The following is a 15,096-nucleotide window of genomic DNA, read 5'->3' on the forward strand; positions in this document are numbered from 1 at the left end:
TGGTACTCTCTCATCTCATAATTGCTCCTATGGCACTAGATGCCAATCAGTCGGAGAAAGTCTTTCTTATCTCTCTTGCATTTGTCCCCCAAATCTCCATTTACTAATAAACAACAAATACTCACAGAATAAAAGGCACTGTCCTCAAAAGTGTATTTAAAAAAATATTTTAAGGTAACTTACAAGAAAGGTTACATAGTGTTCAGAGCCAAGTTTAATATATTATTGTAATAATATAGGGTTATAGGATTTGGCATTTGCCACTCACTGGGCTTGGTTCTTACCTCTATCTAAGTAGGGACTTGGGGGTTGGGCATGTTCTAGAAACATTTATCTCAAATCCATATTCTGGAAAATGAGTATAATAATATTTTAAAAGGCATTATCATGACAATGGCCTTGGATGAGAGAATTGTGAAGCTCCTAGGGCAGAGCCTCTCCCTGAGCTTCCCTGGGAACTTAACTGTGGCCTTTGCTACAGAGTGGAAGAGGCATTGGGTCTTGGACACAAAGATCCAGGTGAAAGTTTTGTCCTTATCATTTAATGCTTGTCTTGCCTGAACAATTTCCTTACTCTCTCTCAACTGTAGTCTACACTTTGTAAGAACAAAAACCAAAAAATAATATGTGGTATAATTACCCCAGTGGCTTATAGAAGATGAATAAGAAACTAGGTATCATAGTGCTTTGTAAACTATTGGAAATAATTTAAAGAAAATAGTGGGTGTAGTTTACTTGGAAGAATTCACAGACTGTTTTGTTAAATTACTAGTAAGAAAAAAAGCAAGCTGTTGGTATATAAAAGACAACCACATTTTAAACATATAATCACAAAAAAACACATATATATATAAATTATGTAAGTGTGGTGTTCAGAGTGGGGCAGAAGTAGGCTTACAGTTGTTCATATTGAAAATGATACAATAAACCTATCTAATAAAATAGTAATATGCAAATTAACCATCACTCCGCTACACCCACAAGCCAATCAGGAGCAAATATGCAAATAAACATAACCAAGAGGGCTACAGCACAGAGAGCATGAGGGAGGCTTGGGTTTCCCCGGTAATGGAGGAAGACAAGGTTTCTGCCTGCCCTTGCTGGCCTAAGCCTCCACTCAAGGCTACACAGTTTCAATGATAGAAGATACTTAAATCCAAACATAAATGGCGGCAGCCTCAGAGCTGGAAAGAGCAGGAGGCTAGGGTTGCCCCCGACAATGGAGGAAGCCAAGCTTTCCACACTCCCTGGCCGGCCCAGGCCTCCACTTAAGGCTACAAAGTTTCAATTATAGAAGATACATAAATCCCAACAGAAATGGCTGCCGCCATGGAGCAAGCAGGAGGCTTGGCTCCGCTCCAGGCTACAAAGTTTCAATTGTAGAAGATAAATAAACCCCAGATACCAGGGCCTCCACTTGGGTTGCCAGGGGGCGTGGCTGGCCTGCAAACCACCACAGGCCCCTCGCCCAGGCCACCCCACGCCCCAAGGGAACCCCCACCCTGATCCAGGACACCCTTCAGGGAAAACCAGCTGGCCCCCACCCATGCACCAGGCCTCTATCCTATCTAATAAAAGAGTAATATGCAGATTGACCATCACTCCAACACACAAGATGGCTGCCCCTATGTGGTCAAAGATCCTGCCCCCATACGGACACAAGATGGCCACCACAAGATGGGATAAACCAGGCCTGCAAGGGAGGGCAGTTGGGGGCGATCTAGCCTCCAGGGGAGGGCAGTTGGGAGGGACCAGGCCTGCAAGGGAGGGCAGTTGTGGGCAATCAGGCCTTCAGGGAAGGGCAGTTGGGAGGGACCCAGGCCTGCAGGTGAGAGTAGATGGGGGTGACCAGGCCTGCAGAGGAGGGCAGTTAGGGGCAAATAGGCTGGCAGAGGAGCAGTTAGGCATCAATCAGGCTGGCAGGGGAGTGGTTAGGGGGTGATCAGGCTGGCAGGCAGAAGCAGTTAGGGGCAATCAGGAAGGCAGGCAGGTGAGCAGTTGGGAGCCAGCAGTCCTGGATTGTGAGAGGGATGTCTGACTGCCCGTTTAGGCCCGATCCCACTGGGATGGGGCCTAAACGGGCAGTCGGATATCCCTCGAGGGGTCCCAGATTGGAGAGGGTGCAGGCTGGGCTGAGGGACACTCCTCCCCTGCCCCCCCTCCCCATGAACGAATTTCGTGCACCGGGCCTCTAGTTAATAAATAATAATACAAGAACAAACTGTGTTTTGCATATTCATGACTGTAAACCTACTTTTGCCCCACCTTGTATGATTGCATCAGCATGGATAAATAGCATCAACATGGCATACACAAGGCCTTTAGTATTGGAGTAGTGGATTAAGAAGAAAGGCTGGCAGTGGATCAGAAAATAAACCAATAAACATACAAAGTTATTTTAATAATAAACATGGCTATATCCAAGATAAATATGTGTGTGATATTATTTTTTTAATTTAAATTGTATAATTTCAAGTGTATACTCTAAAATGTGTAAATATGTGTATATATATATATATATATATATATATATATATATATGCCTAAGTGACCATTACGACTGAACAACCTGAACGACTGAACAACCAGCCGACCAGTCGCTATGAGGTGCACTGACCACCAGGGGCCAGATGCTCAAAGCAGGAGCTGCCTCCTGGTGGTCAGTGCACTCCCACAGCCAACCTCCTGCAGCTGGCCAACCACCCATGGTCCCCCGCCTGGCCAGCCAACCTCCCGCAGTCCTTCCCCTGTCACTCCTCCTGGCTGGCAGGCCCTGATTGGCCCACTGTCCACTTACTGTGGTGGTGGCGCAGCAGCGAGGGAAGGAGGAGGGGTGAGGTAGGGAACCGCGCAGTGGTGGAGCGACAACGGTGGCATCGGCGTCTGGCATTCATTCCTTCCATGCCCAGCCTGGTGACTGTCGCCTTCTCTCCTGACCCCACTGGGGCCTTCAGGCCCTGGGCTGGGATGGGAAACCAGGGATGGGTGGCGGTGGACGTGTCCTCTTTCCCAGGGGGCTGAGGGCCGGCTCCCTCCTTAGGGCTGGCGGCCAACCTCCTGCAGTCCCTCACCTGATATCTCCCCCTGGCCTGCATGTCCCAATCAGCCCTGATCACTGGCCAGGCCTAGGAACCTCATGAATTCATGCACTGTGCCTCTAGTTATAGATAAAGTGTACTACATAAGGATGGTCCCTAAAGCGTTAAAGTTAAGCATCTCACTGTAAAGCATAGTAAAGAAAGATGTTTCTACTTTATTCCTAAATATGGCCTGTATTGTTTTAACTTTGTTGAATGAGTACATGTTCTTTATAACATCTCAAAACACACACATATTTTAATTGTAAAAAACAAAACAAAACCACTAAACAAATCCAAGCAAATATTGTCCTTTACTCCATGCATTTCTGACATATGCAGCCATTTTCCCTTCTTTTCTCATCTCAGACATTTCAAGTTGATGGCATTATTTTCTTATCAAAACTAGACACAGCCTCATAATTCTTCTGACAATGCAACAGGAGCCATTACTAAATGATGAGAGATAGTCACACTAAATAAAATTAATTTGCCATCAAGGAATCCACTTACTTCCTGAAGGGATAGCCCTGCATTTTCATTTCTGCATGTGAATTTTGTTAGCAAAATTTTAGCCAAATATTTCCAAAATAAATATAATCTAAAGATAATAATTATAATTTGAACAATTTTTTCATGAAATAACAAAACAGTGTTATTAGAAAACAATCAAATAAGAAAAAAATAACTATTCCCATATGCCAATGATTCTATTGGGGGAAAGGTCAATGACAGTAAAAGGATGTAGTAAGCACCTCAAGTAGAGAGAAAGATTGGACACACATCTCAAAATTGTGCATCCATGCTCCCATCAGTACAGAAGAAACAATAGGACAATTACTTATTGGAAAAATGGATTATGAGTTCAAAAAGATAACTTAAAGACACAAATCCATTCTAGCTTTGCCCTTTAATTGTAATGATAAATTCATGGTAATTTTCTGGAATAACTTGACCTCAGACTCATTTTCCTCTCTGTGAAATAGAACTAGAACAAGCTCTCACTGCCCTCCAAAGACTAAATGCACATGAAAGCACTCTGCTAACAACTAGGCAGGAAACCAGTGTGAATATTTGTGATTTTAGAGGAATATTACAGCAATTACTTATGTAAATGAAATGCTAGTCATGATAAAACTTAGTAAAGCAGTGGGTGATGCTCTGGAGAAAAAAAGTAGTTTCTGTATTGATAAATTATTTATTTTTGTTATTTTAGGTTAAGCATCCTCTAATTCTTTAAAACCATACTTGATTACAGATGATGACATTTGCCTTCAATGAATGTTTGTGTTGAATTGTGTGTTGTGAGGGGACTAAAGATTTCTAAACCTTTGTTTATCACACTCTTTTGAGGAAATACTCAACCTCTGAGAGAATTCTATTACTATTTGTAAAATGAAAAATCATTAAGAGACATTGCATAAAATGGTTCTACTGCAATCCATTTTGTTGGCTTAAAATTGACTCATTTTATTATAGCTGCTTGAATTTATTTCCATCAGCAAACATTGTCGGCCAACAACTGTATCCAAACCTTTGGCTAAGTTCTGCAGAGAACACTGAGTAGAGACAAGATACCTAAAAGAGGTGAATTTGAGATAGCCTGTAAATGTCCCTATAAAGATAAAGTACATTGTGGAGGCTCAGACTTTAGTGATATATGATATATTCATTATCTAGTTACCTTTCACTAGGAACTATACTAGATTTAGGACACAAACCTCTTCATAAGGAAAATACACAGGTTTGGTGGAAAGTAAATGATATACTCTTAGGACTGCACAAGATGCTATTATAGAAGAAATTGCAGAATCTATAGGAGAACAGAGAACTCCACTCCCAGACCCCAACACACATACACACACCTATTTGTCCAGATAGAAAAGACTCTTTGAAGGAGATGATCCATGAACTATGCCTTAAAGGAGGAGAAGAAAGCTGAAGAATAGGCAAACTGATACGATGAAAATTTGTACTAAGTGTTAAGGGTGGGTAGGTAGGTGGGTAGGAAGAGATCAACCAAAGAATTTGGATGCATATATGAATAACCCATGGACACCGACAAGCTGGTGGTGAAGGCCTGGGGCAGCAGGCAGGGGTGGGCTAGAAGGGGTCAATAGGGGAGGCTTAAGTAATAACTTCAACAATAAAGAATTAAAAAAAAAAACTCTACGAAAGTGCTAGAGAGGGAATCATAGAAAAGGTTATATTTAAGATGGGATTTGAGGGCTAGGTAGGCATTTTTCCAATTTGAGGAGGGAATAGAATACATTCTAGGTTGAGTTAGCCTCATAAATAAAACAACTGAAGTGGGTGAGCCAGATGTTTTGAGTAAGAAGCAATCTTTGGTTGGAGTTTAGGACATGTGTGGTAGGAAGTAGCCACATACTAGCCATAGAAATGAGAGCAGAGGATGTCGGTGTAGGATTGAGCACACTCTCCATCTTAAACTCAAGGCCAGGGCTATGGGAGGGTTGTCTTGTATACTATGGGAACTTGCAGGTTTTAAACAAAATAGAGCCACAAAAAAGATCTGTGTGGGATCGAGGGAGGTTAAAATTAGGTAAACAATTAAAAGAAGCAATAACAAGAGTTTTGAGGTTATGGTGATGGGGAGGGAAAAGAGAAACAAGATTATTTCTCTCAGAAAGGTCAGCATGCTTTTACAGTCTAACTGGGAGGTAAGGCTTTATTATTTTACTTTATTATTTTATTTTATTTATTTAATGCTTTTAAATAAAAATGTCTACACTACTGTTAGTTAGCACCTGATCATTTCCTCCTGATATTACAGAAGTTCAACAGTGGGAGATGACTTCAAAGACTATTCAGAAAGACATCACTATTGTCACTTTTCTATTCTAGCACAGTGGATCAGTATTAATAATGGGATTCACTGGGTAACTGGCTCCCAATGCAAGAAAATCACTTAAAGGTACTTCACAAAGGAAAGCTGTCCTACACACCCATACACACACACACTCACACACTCCAGATTGTTTCTATAGCTGTGTTTCAGCCTAGTCTGAAAAGATCATGTGATCCTTATCTTGTTTTTGCATTGATAAATTTAAAGACCAAGAACAGTTAACCCGTGTTTTTGAGCCTTATTTGTCCTCATTTGTAAAATGGGGCGATAATACCACTATTTCAAAGTTTCTGTGAGGATTTAAACAAATTATTCATTGGATAACCACTGGCAGAATCTAACAAATAGTAGGTATTCAGTATGTTTTTGTGCTTTTCTTTAACTTTCTTGAGGGAAAAATCTATGTATCTTATAGATTTTTGGTCACCAATACCAATGAAATAAATTTCTTCCATCTATGGTAGGAAGGAGTAGAAATCTAGACATGCTTACATTGCACAAATAGTACTGACTATTATTGAGTTGCTCTTATGAGCCAGGAATGGGGGTGAATCTCAGAAACACAGGAACACCTAACCACAAGCAAATAAATAACCACAGAGTATTAGGTACCAAAATAGAATAGGAATTCCGAATAAGAATTTCTTACAAAATATCCCATGGGTATGCAACACCCATAAATACGTCCAGAAAACCTGTTGCTAGAAATACTTAAGTAGTGAATGAATTCAGACTAAAGAGTTGATGCAGTTCAGTACCACTGAGAATTTCAGCTCATGTGGAAGTATTTTCAGACCAGAGAGCATGAATAAATTCCATTAACTCCAAGTAAAAGCTACATTTGAAAGCTACAATTGCAATCCAAGAGACAGTTACTATTTTTTCAACTTAATTTTGTTTTTTATTTTGTCTGACTTTTCCTAGGATTAAGACTGACTCCTTCCCCCTCCTCACCAATATATGCTCTTTAAAAAAAGACAGAAGGCTCTCAGTAAAATATATATGAGAACATTCCTTCCACCCACCAGCTATGATTCATTTATTACTCAGTTGCAAGGGTTCTTGGGAAAAGAGAATGATCAATTTCTCTCAACATCCAAACCCATAATCCTCAAATGCTTACCTGCTTTGCTAGTTATAATGCCAATCGGAAGTTACATTTTCTCTTTCCACTTTCTTTCCTCCCCGCTCCCCCACGCACTGAGTCTCTTCCCACTTCATCTACTATCCTGACTCAGTAGTTATCTTCTGGTATTAAAAGCAGAACATACCTGGCTGGTGTTGCTCAGTGGTTTGAGTGTTGACCCATGAATCAAGAGGTCGCAGGTTCAGTTCCCAGTGGGCTTGGTCCCTGCCTGGTGGGGGGCATGCAAAAGGCAGCCTATTGATGATGTTTCTCTCTCATCCATGTTTCTATCTCTCTATCCCTCTCACTTATTCTCACTCTAAAGATCAATAACAAAAAAAAGCAGAAACAAAATTTGAAGTAAAATCCTTAGGAGGCAAATGAATGTTGGTGCTTACTTATAACTATTATCAAGTGTTCTCAAGTACTTTTCTTTGATGTGACAGACATAATTCCAAAGGATTTTAAGAGCACTTATATTTTCAACTGCCCTTAATATTCTATAGTACAATCAAGAACCTCACTGTGAACCTTCCATTCTGCTATCTATAATAATAAAAGGGTAATATGCTAATTAGACTGGACATATTCTGGACGTCCTTCCTGATGAAGCCGGGGCCAGAGGGAAGCCAGCCCGGGTCCCAGGTACCTGCAGGTGGCCGGAGGAGGGAAGCAGTCCAGATCCTGGGTGCCTGCTGGCAGCTAGAGGAGGGAAGCCCAGGTCCCAGGTGTCTGCTGGTGGCCGGAGGAAGAAAGCCCGGATCCTGGGTGCCAGAGGGAAGCCTGTGCTGGCAGCCGGGGGAAGGCCTACTCTTGCATGAATTTTCATGCATTGGGCCTCTAGTCTACATATATAAAAGCCTAAATGACCGGCAGACCAGCCGACAGTCTGGTAGCTATGACATGCACTGACCACCAGGGGGCAGATGCTCAACACAGGAGCAGAAACCACAGGCATGGAAATATGGAACAGACTGATGGATCTCAGAGGGAATGTGGGAGGGGGAGGGTGGAAAGAGATTAACCAAAGATCTTATATGCATACTAGAGGCCCAGTGCGTGGATTTGAGCACCGGTGGGGTCCCTTGGCCTGGCCTGCAAGGATTGGGCCAAAACTGGCTCTCCAGCATCCCCAGAGGGATACCGGATTGTGAGGGGCACAGGCCAGGCCAAGGGACCCCACCAATGCACGAATTGTGTACCAGGCATCTAGTAAATAATAAGTATGAAGTCAACAGAGAACAGAAAGGAAGGAAAGAACTCTTGGAGGTGGTCTATAGTACTTTCTAATGTCACAGTACGATTCCTAATGCTCTCAAAAGCCAAATCTAAAAAAAAAATTTAAGATAATATTTAGGAATCAGTGAGAATTAGAAATTATACAGTCTGTAGGTTTGTTTTAATTTAACTAGAATTAGAATTAATGACCAGTGGAAAAAATTAAGTAGGGACTTGTTAATAAATATTTCTATACTCTGGCTTTAGAAAAACACCGTCCAGCAATTATAATAATGTTCATTGAACTTTGAGAATAGATGCAAATGGAATGGATATTGTAAACATCACTACCACTAGGGATTAATAGTATTGGTATTACTAGTATAAAAAAACAAACATGCAATTCATAGTTTCAGGTAGGGAAGAACTCTCTGTGCTTTGAAAAATGTTAGAAATTAAGAAGGTTATTAAGGATGCCTTTTTTTTTTCATCAGAGTCCTTTCTAAACCAACTTTCTGAAATACTTCATATACGCCTCAAAGAAAATATGATAAATTAAAAGTATATTGCATAAAACTGGAAGGGGACATTTCAGTCCAACCCTTGATTCTACAGATAAAGGGGGTGGGTGGTTTAGATAAATGAGAGAAGCAAGGTAACTTTACTAAGGTCAAGCAGCAGTTGATATAAAAACCAGAACAGAAATGGACCAAATTCTAAGGCAAAAAAAAAAAAATTAGTGGCTTTGAATGTTCCTCAATGTACCCTTCATCCTCTCCTGTGCCATGTACCATCCCCTCTTTCTCTTCCACCACCACAGTAAATTTCAGTCCAATGCATTCACTTAAAAATAAAAGTAAGAAAGCGAAAATAAATGTCAATATCCCTGTGACTTTTTTTATTTTTTAAGTGAGGGTTTTTATTGTTATTTTTCTTCCTTTTTTTTTTTTTAATTAAGAGTCCCTTACTGGTCTTGCTTCCATTAGTGGCTGTGACCAGGTGGAAAAGGCGAGGGGAACCAGGCAGCGTGGGGAGGGGTTATCTTCACAACATTCCATTTATACACAGAACTAAACAGACAAGCACAGAATCACTATTGTGGTTAGATGTTGGCAGCATGGGAAAGGGGAGAAACACGTTGCAAGTAGGGGTGTCATTAAAAAGAAATACAGCCCCTCTCCAAAACTGGGGTACTGGGAGGGGGCAGGGGGAATGGGACACTTGGTCTGTTTCAATCCAAGAGGAATCAGAAGAACAAAAGCAGTTTGGGAAGGCCAGAACCATCAGGGGTGGAGTGAGGAGGAAGGTCCAGGGGGTGGGGGGCTGTTTGGCAACTGGGTGAAGGGATTGCCCTCCCCCTGCTGGGATCCCCCCAGTCCCTGTGGTCTGGCAGGAGGGGGGCAGCCTGCAACCCCCCATAGGCGGGTCTGGGGCTGCCAGATACTCCATGCAGGGGGCCGGAAGGGGCTCACAAAGGCTTGCCCTCCAGGGAGATGACAGCACTGCCCCCCAGCTTCTCTGCCAGAGTACAGCGGTCCTTGACCTCCTTGTAGCATTTTGCTTGTGATTCCTGCTTGATCGCTGTAACCTTCTTCTTGGTGGCATCCTTGGAGCTGGCATAGATCACTTTACTCTTAAGCGGTGTAGACTCAGGGGCCCAGAAGATAACACCAGGAACCCCTTCTGGCTCTCCTTCGTCTCATAGGTTGTGTTGTACAGGGCGTAGCGGCCGTCTCTGTCCGGCAGCATCTTGACGAAGGTGGCGTAGGGGTTGTCTACTGTCTGGCCCACATTACCTACCAGGATCTCCATGCCCTCTTCCAGAATGATGTTCTTCTTGTCTTCACTCAGGCAGAAGAGCACCGCCTTCTTGTGCTTCTTCACCTCCTCTGGTGTCGAGGACTTAGGCACCTTCATGTCATTGAACACTTTGATGACTCCCTCAGAGACAGCCACCCCAGAGGCCATGTTTCCAGAAACTAAAGGAGATAGCAAGAAGAGCCTGGAAAGACCAGAGCCACTGCAGCTGCCGCCGGGATCCGACTGAACCCCCTGTTACTTTTTGATGCCCTGTTTTACTTAACTCATTCTCCATGTGAAAGATTTTTAAAAACATGTATCTTTTTAAAAATGTTTTAATTGATTATAGAGAGAGAGGAAGGGAGAGAGAGAGAAACATCAATTGGCTGACAGGGAAGGGAACCAGTGACCTTTTGGTGCCTGGATCGATGCTCAACCACTGAGCCACACTGGCCAGGCTAAAAAAGAATCTTTATAATTAGTATAAAATAGTTGCTTGAAACCTGAATTCACAGCATAATAGATTTCCAAACAGGTGTTACATATCACTGAAAACACAAGCCTCTAAGTAGCCTTTGCCAATAGACATTTTTTAAATGTTACTTCCCTAAACTTTATAGTTTGTATAAATTATGTCTAAGGTGGCCCTATAAGAAACATTTTAGCATAACCTGAACCCTCAGAAATTTTTTCCATTAAACTTGTTTTGTTTAAGTGAGTAGTTACATGATGTATTAGGTCTTCTTCCTCTTGGACCTTTGGAAGGGGAACCAGGTGGGTTTGATAAAGCGCCGGCACTAAGGAACAGCTGGAGACATGATTTATGTCATGGATGCCCAACATGTAACAAGGTAAACTCGTTCATCAGAACCTTCTTTCTGTAAAATTATAAAGCATCTTAAATTCTTGCCTTTATAACTAAGGAAAATATCATCTTTTCTCATAGTTTTCACTTCTACCTACACAAGGAAGATTGCAAACCAACCAGCTCACTATGTATTTCCTTTTCTTCCAAATACCACAAACTATTGTAATACAGAACATCTTTGTTCCATATCTGGACTAATGTATAGATTCATCAACTGCTCTCCTGCCTACCATCTTTATTTTCCCTGACTATTAATGATGTAAGATTATTTTTCTAAAAGTTAAATCTGTTCACACTCTATATACTGGTATGCTTGAAAGGAGGGACTATATTTTCTGTATCTCTGTATTCCCATTACCCATAATGCTTGGCATACAGTTGATTCTCCATAAATATGTGATGACAGAATAGGTGGATGATAAACTCATTGATTGAAAGAGAGATTACCACCTTGTTTTACCCTAGATCCATGGTCGGCAAACTGCGGCTCGCGAGCCACATGCGGCTCTTTGGCCCCTTGAGTGTGACTCTTCCACAAAATACCACGACTTGGGTGAGTCTATTTTGAAGAAGTGGTGTTAGAAGAAGTTTAAGTTTAAAAATTTGGCTCTCAAAAGAAATTTTAATAGTTGTACTGTTGATACTTGGCTCTGTTGACTAATGAGTTTGCCAACTACTGCCCTAGATGATGACAAGGAAAAACTCTACAGTCACAGTTTGTTGGACCAGTCCATGTAGAGAGACAATACCAGGACTCTGTCTTTCTATTTTTTCCTTCTTTGCCTAAAAAAATATTGACTCTTCATACCTGACATTTCCAGTAATGAAGGGACTCACAAGCCCTAAGGAGGATGTATTGGGAGCCCTTTCTTTGGTGTAAAAAAGGGAGATAACAATTCAGCATTGGTCTTAGCAACTTTTCTGTCTGGAGAGCTCAAATCTGCCCTCTCTCTTTCCTCCTCCTCCTCCTCCTCCTTTTTTCCCTCCTCCTCCTTCTCCTCTTCCTCTTCTGTTTTTTAATGCAGAAATTTAAAACTATATGTTTTAATTTTTCATAAAGTGATTTGAGTCATTTAGATTTAAAAATGATAAAGTTAACTATTGGTCAGTGAGACACTGCAGAGCAGTTCTTAATTCAATGAGGGCTCTGAAGTCTGGGCAAGGGTATTCAAAATGTATCTATAACACTCAGTTGATAAATTGATCTCACATTAATAAATATAATATGGTCCAGGTATTGACTGACTCCTATAAAAATAAGTTGCTTTTTTTCTATTGTTCTTAAAGCTTTGGAATAGAAGATACATTAGATGCCATAGGAAATAAAACTGTTTGACTGACAATGTATTTGTGATAGCATCTCCTAAGGCTTCAGTGAGACCACATGGTGAATATTAAAATCATATCCAGATTAGGAAATGATCATTTTGATAAGCAAGAGATAAAACATTAGAGAAGCCACAAACACTGATGAAAAATAAATGTTAACTAAAAACAAACAAATAAAGAAACACATTAACTGCCAAAGTCTAAAACAACAGAATAGCTGAAGTGGATCAGGGTAGAGCCTGGTTGATCAGATTATCTGACAATAAATTAAGATTAAGCACACAGCCATTTTCCTAATCTATTAACAGTTTCTGTTTTGCTGATTCTGATTTCAGCTCCTTGTTAGATTCGATGAATACTTCCAAATACTTCCCCCTCCTTAGACATCCTTCAATTATTCAAGAAGAATTGAGGCACTCCAATATTCAATACAGTAAATAAGAAAGTAATTATTTTTGTTTGCATTGTGGACTTGACCTGGAGATAATGTATCATGGTTCTTTCGTCATAGATATGTGATAGCGAAGTCAATCAAAATATGTGAATTCTGGTAAGTTCAATACTACATGTTGTTCTCGTACTGGGTCTGTTTCTATATAATTTATCAAAAGCCAATGATGCCCCAGTTTGCAAGTAATTTTAATAGGTCATTTAACCAAATATCCCATATGATATCTGAGAACTCTCTAGAAATGCTTTACAAGTTAATGTAAGTATCTACACTATAGAATATACTACAGGGAAATGAACCCAAAGCTGCCCATCCTCTGTTGGACTGAGAAGACAGGGAATTAGCACATTTAACAGGCACCAGAACTATATGGTATTTATTTTCTCATTTTATAGTTGAGAGAGTTGAAACAAATTGATGCATATTGCATGTCCCCAGTAGTTTTTGTGCAAATATTTGACCTATATCGAACCGACTTTTTTTTAAAGATCATATTATCTAACAAAAGAAAACAATAAGCAAATCATTTAACTAATAACTTATGTAAAAGACTGCGAATGAGGGAAGATTTTTTTTCAGTTGTTTTTATTTTTTATCTACATATTGGTGATGTGAAATGAATAATTTCTTAAAAAATGCCTGAAAGTCTCCAGAGAGCTCTGAATGTTTGATAAAATCAACACATAATGGATAGTCTCAGAAATATGAATAGTCTTCTTAAGGAGAATGGATAGTTCCCAAGCCAGAACAAGACTTGACTCATTGGTATTAGCTAAGCTAAAAAAGAATAAAATATGTCAAGATAAAATAGGTTGTCAGCAATGGCAGCTCAGAAAAATGCAGAGGAAGGAAAACCAATGTTAGCAGTGCATATCTGGACAGTGTCCAAGGAATAAAAAATTGAATCTAGATGCTATGATATTGTTTCAGGAAAACACAGTACTCTTCTGCAGTTTAATACCCTTATGTCATATGCCCTTCCTAGGAAGAAGTGTTCAAATTTGAGAACACTGGTTTGATCTGATTTTCTAATAAGTAGAGCCTTAAAGTGGACTTAGTTTAAAGAATAGCTCTTCACCAGGGCATACACTTCTTCTATGCTAGCAAAAAAAAAAATCATGGGTCCAGGGGCTGCTGATTCTCCGTGGATGGGACCAAAGTCCAGCTATCTCTAGGCTTTAGGACAAACTATCTCCTTCACTGTGGAAAGAATTCCAAAATTGGCTGCACTTTGTAATTGAAGTAATATGGTGTGAGATTCTACATGGGCTTAGTGAAAACACCAAATTAGACTATTCAGCCTGCTATGATGCTAGGCTCCAGATTACGTCTAACCTATCATATTAACTAGGGCAGGCTAGATTTTATGGTGACACATAGACCTACAGGAGTTAATTCAATATAACAGGTCATTTAATTGACCTATTTATTGCTCATATTATAGTAGAGACCCGTTTCAATTTGGTAAGAGAAAGGGGTAGTAATGTGTTTGTATGAATGTGTTTTGGGAGAAGAGGCTCATCTCTGCACAGTCATTTATGATCCAAGAGTATGGCAGCTCTGTCATTTTCAATTCATAGCTCCCCAGGTGGCCTTTGGGACCATTACCTTGCCCAAGTTGAAAAGAATGAAAATCACTGAGGAACATATAAAAAGGTTTGTTTGATTTTTAATCATCACCAGAGGATATTTGTCCATTGATTTTCAGAGAGAGTGGAAGGGAAGGGGAGAGACAGAAAGAGAGAAACATCACTGTGAGAGAGGTACATGTATTGGTTGCCTCCAGCACATGTGGTCCTGGGCTGGGGATAGAGCCTGCAACTGAGGTATGTTCCCTTGACAGCAATCAAACCTGGAGTCCTTCAGTCTTCGGGCCAACACTTTGTCCACTTAGCTAAACTGGCCAGGGCTGAAAAGGTTTAATAATCATGCCTACAAATGGTACATTTCGCTTCCATTCATATTCTGTAAGGTACAACTCAGTCACATGACCAATCTAACTGCAAAGATCACTGGAAAATGTAGTCTGGCTGAGTTCCTAGGAAAAAAAGGAGAAAAAAAAATGCCAACACCATCAACTGTCAACCTAGGCAAAAATATTTCTACTTCTGGATCAGCCAAAATAAAAGAAGTACTATATTGGGGCTTAGTAAATCATTTTCTCAGTTACCCCTAAATCATCTCTCTCTCTCTCTCTCTCTCTCTCTCTCTCTCTCTCTCTCTCTCTCTCTCTGTGTGTGTGTGTGTATGTATGTGTGTGTGTGTTGTCTGTTGTTCCAGCATTTTAAACAATTTTAAATTTTTTTTAATTACAGTTTTTGTATTAGTTTCAGGTATACAGCACAGTGGTTAGACAAT

General features: G+C 40.5%; 1 pseudogene across 1 annotated transcript; it reads right to left on the reverse strand.

Moving 5' to 3' along the window:
- Positions 1–9,758: 9,758 nt before the first annotated feature.
- On the reverse strand, positions 9,759–10,258 carry LOC307110343 (cofilin-1-like; annotated as a pseudogene). The gene has a single exon. The product of its transcript is annotated as a cofilin-1-like (transcript).
- Between the last annotated feature and the right edge of the window lie 4,838 nt (positions 10,259–15,096).

The sequence above is a fragment of the Cnephaeus nilssonii genome (assembly GCF_951640355.1).
Source record: "Cnephaeus nilssonii genome assembly, chromosome: 13".
In the NCBI taxonomy this organism is placed as follows: Eukaryota; Metazoa; Chordata; class Mammalia; order Chiroptera; family Vespertilionidae; genus Cnephaeus; species Cnephaeus nilssonii.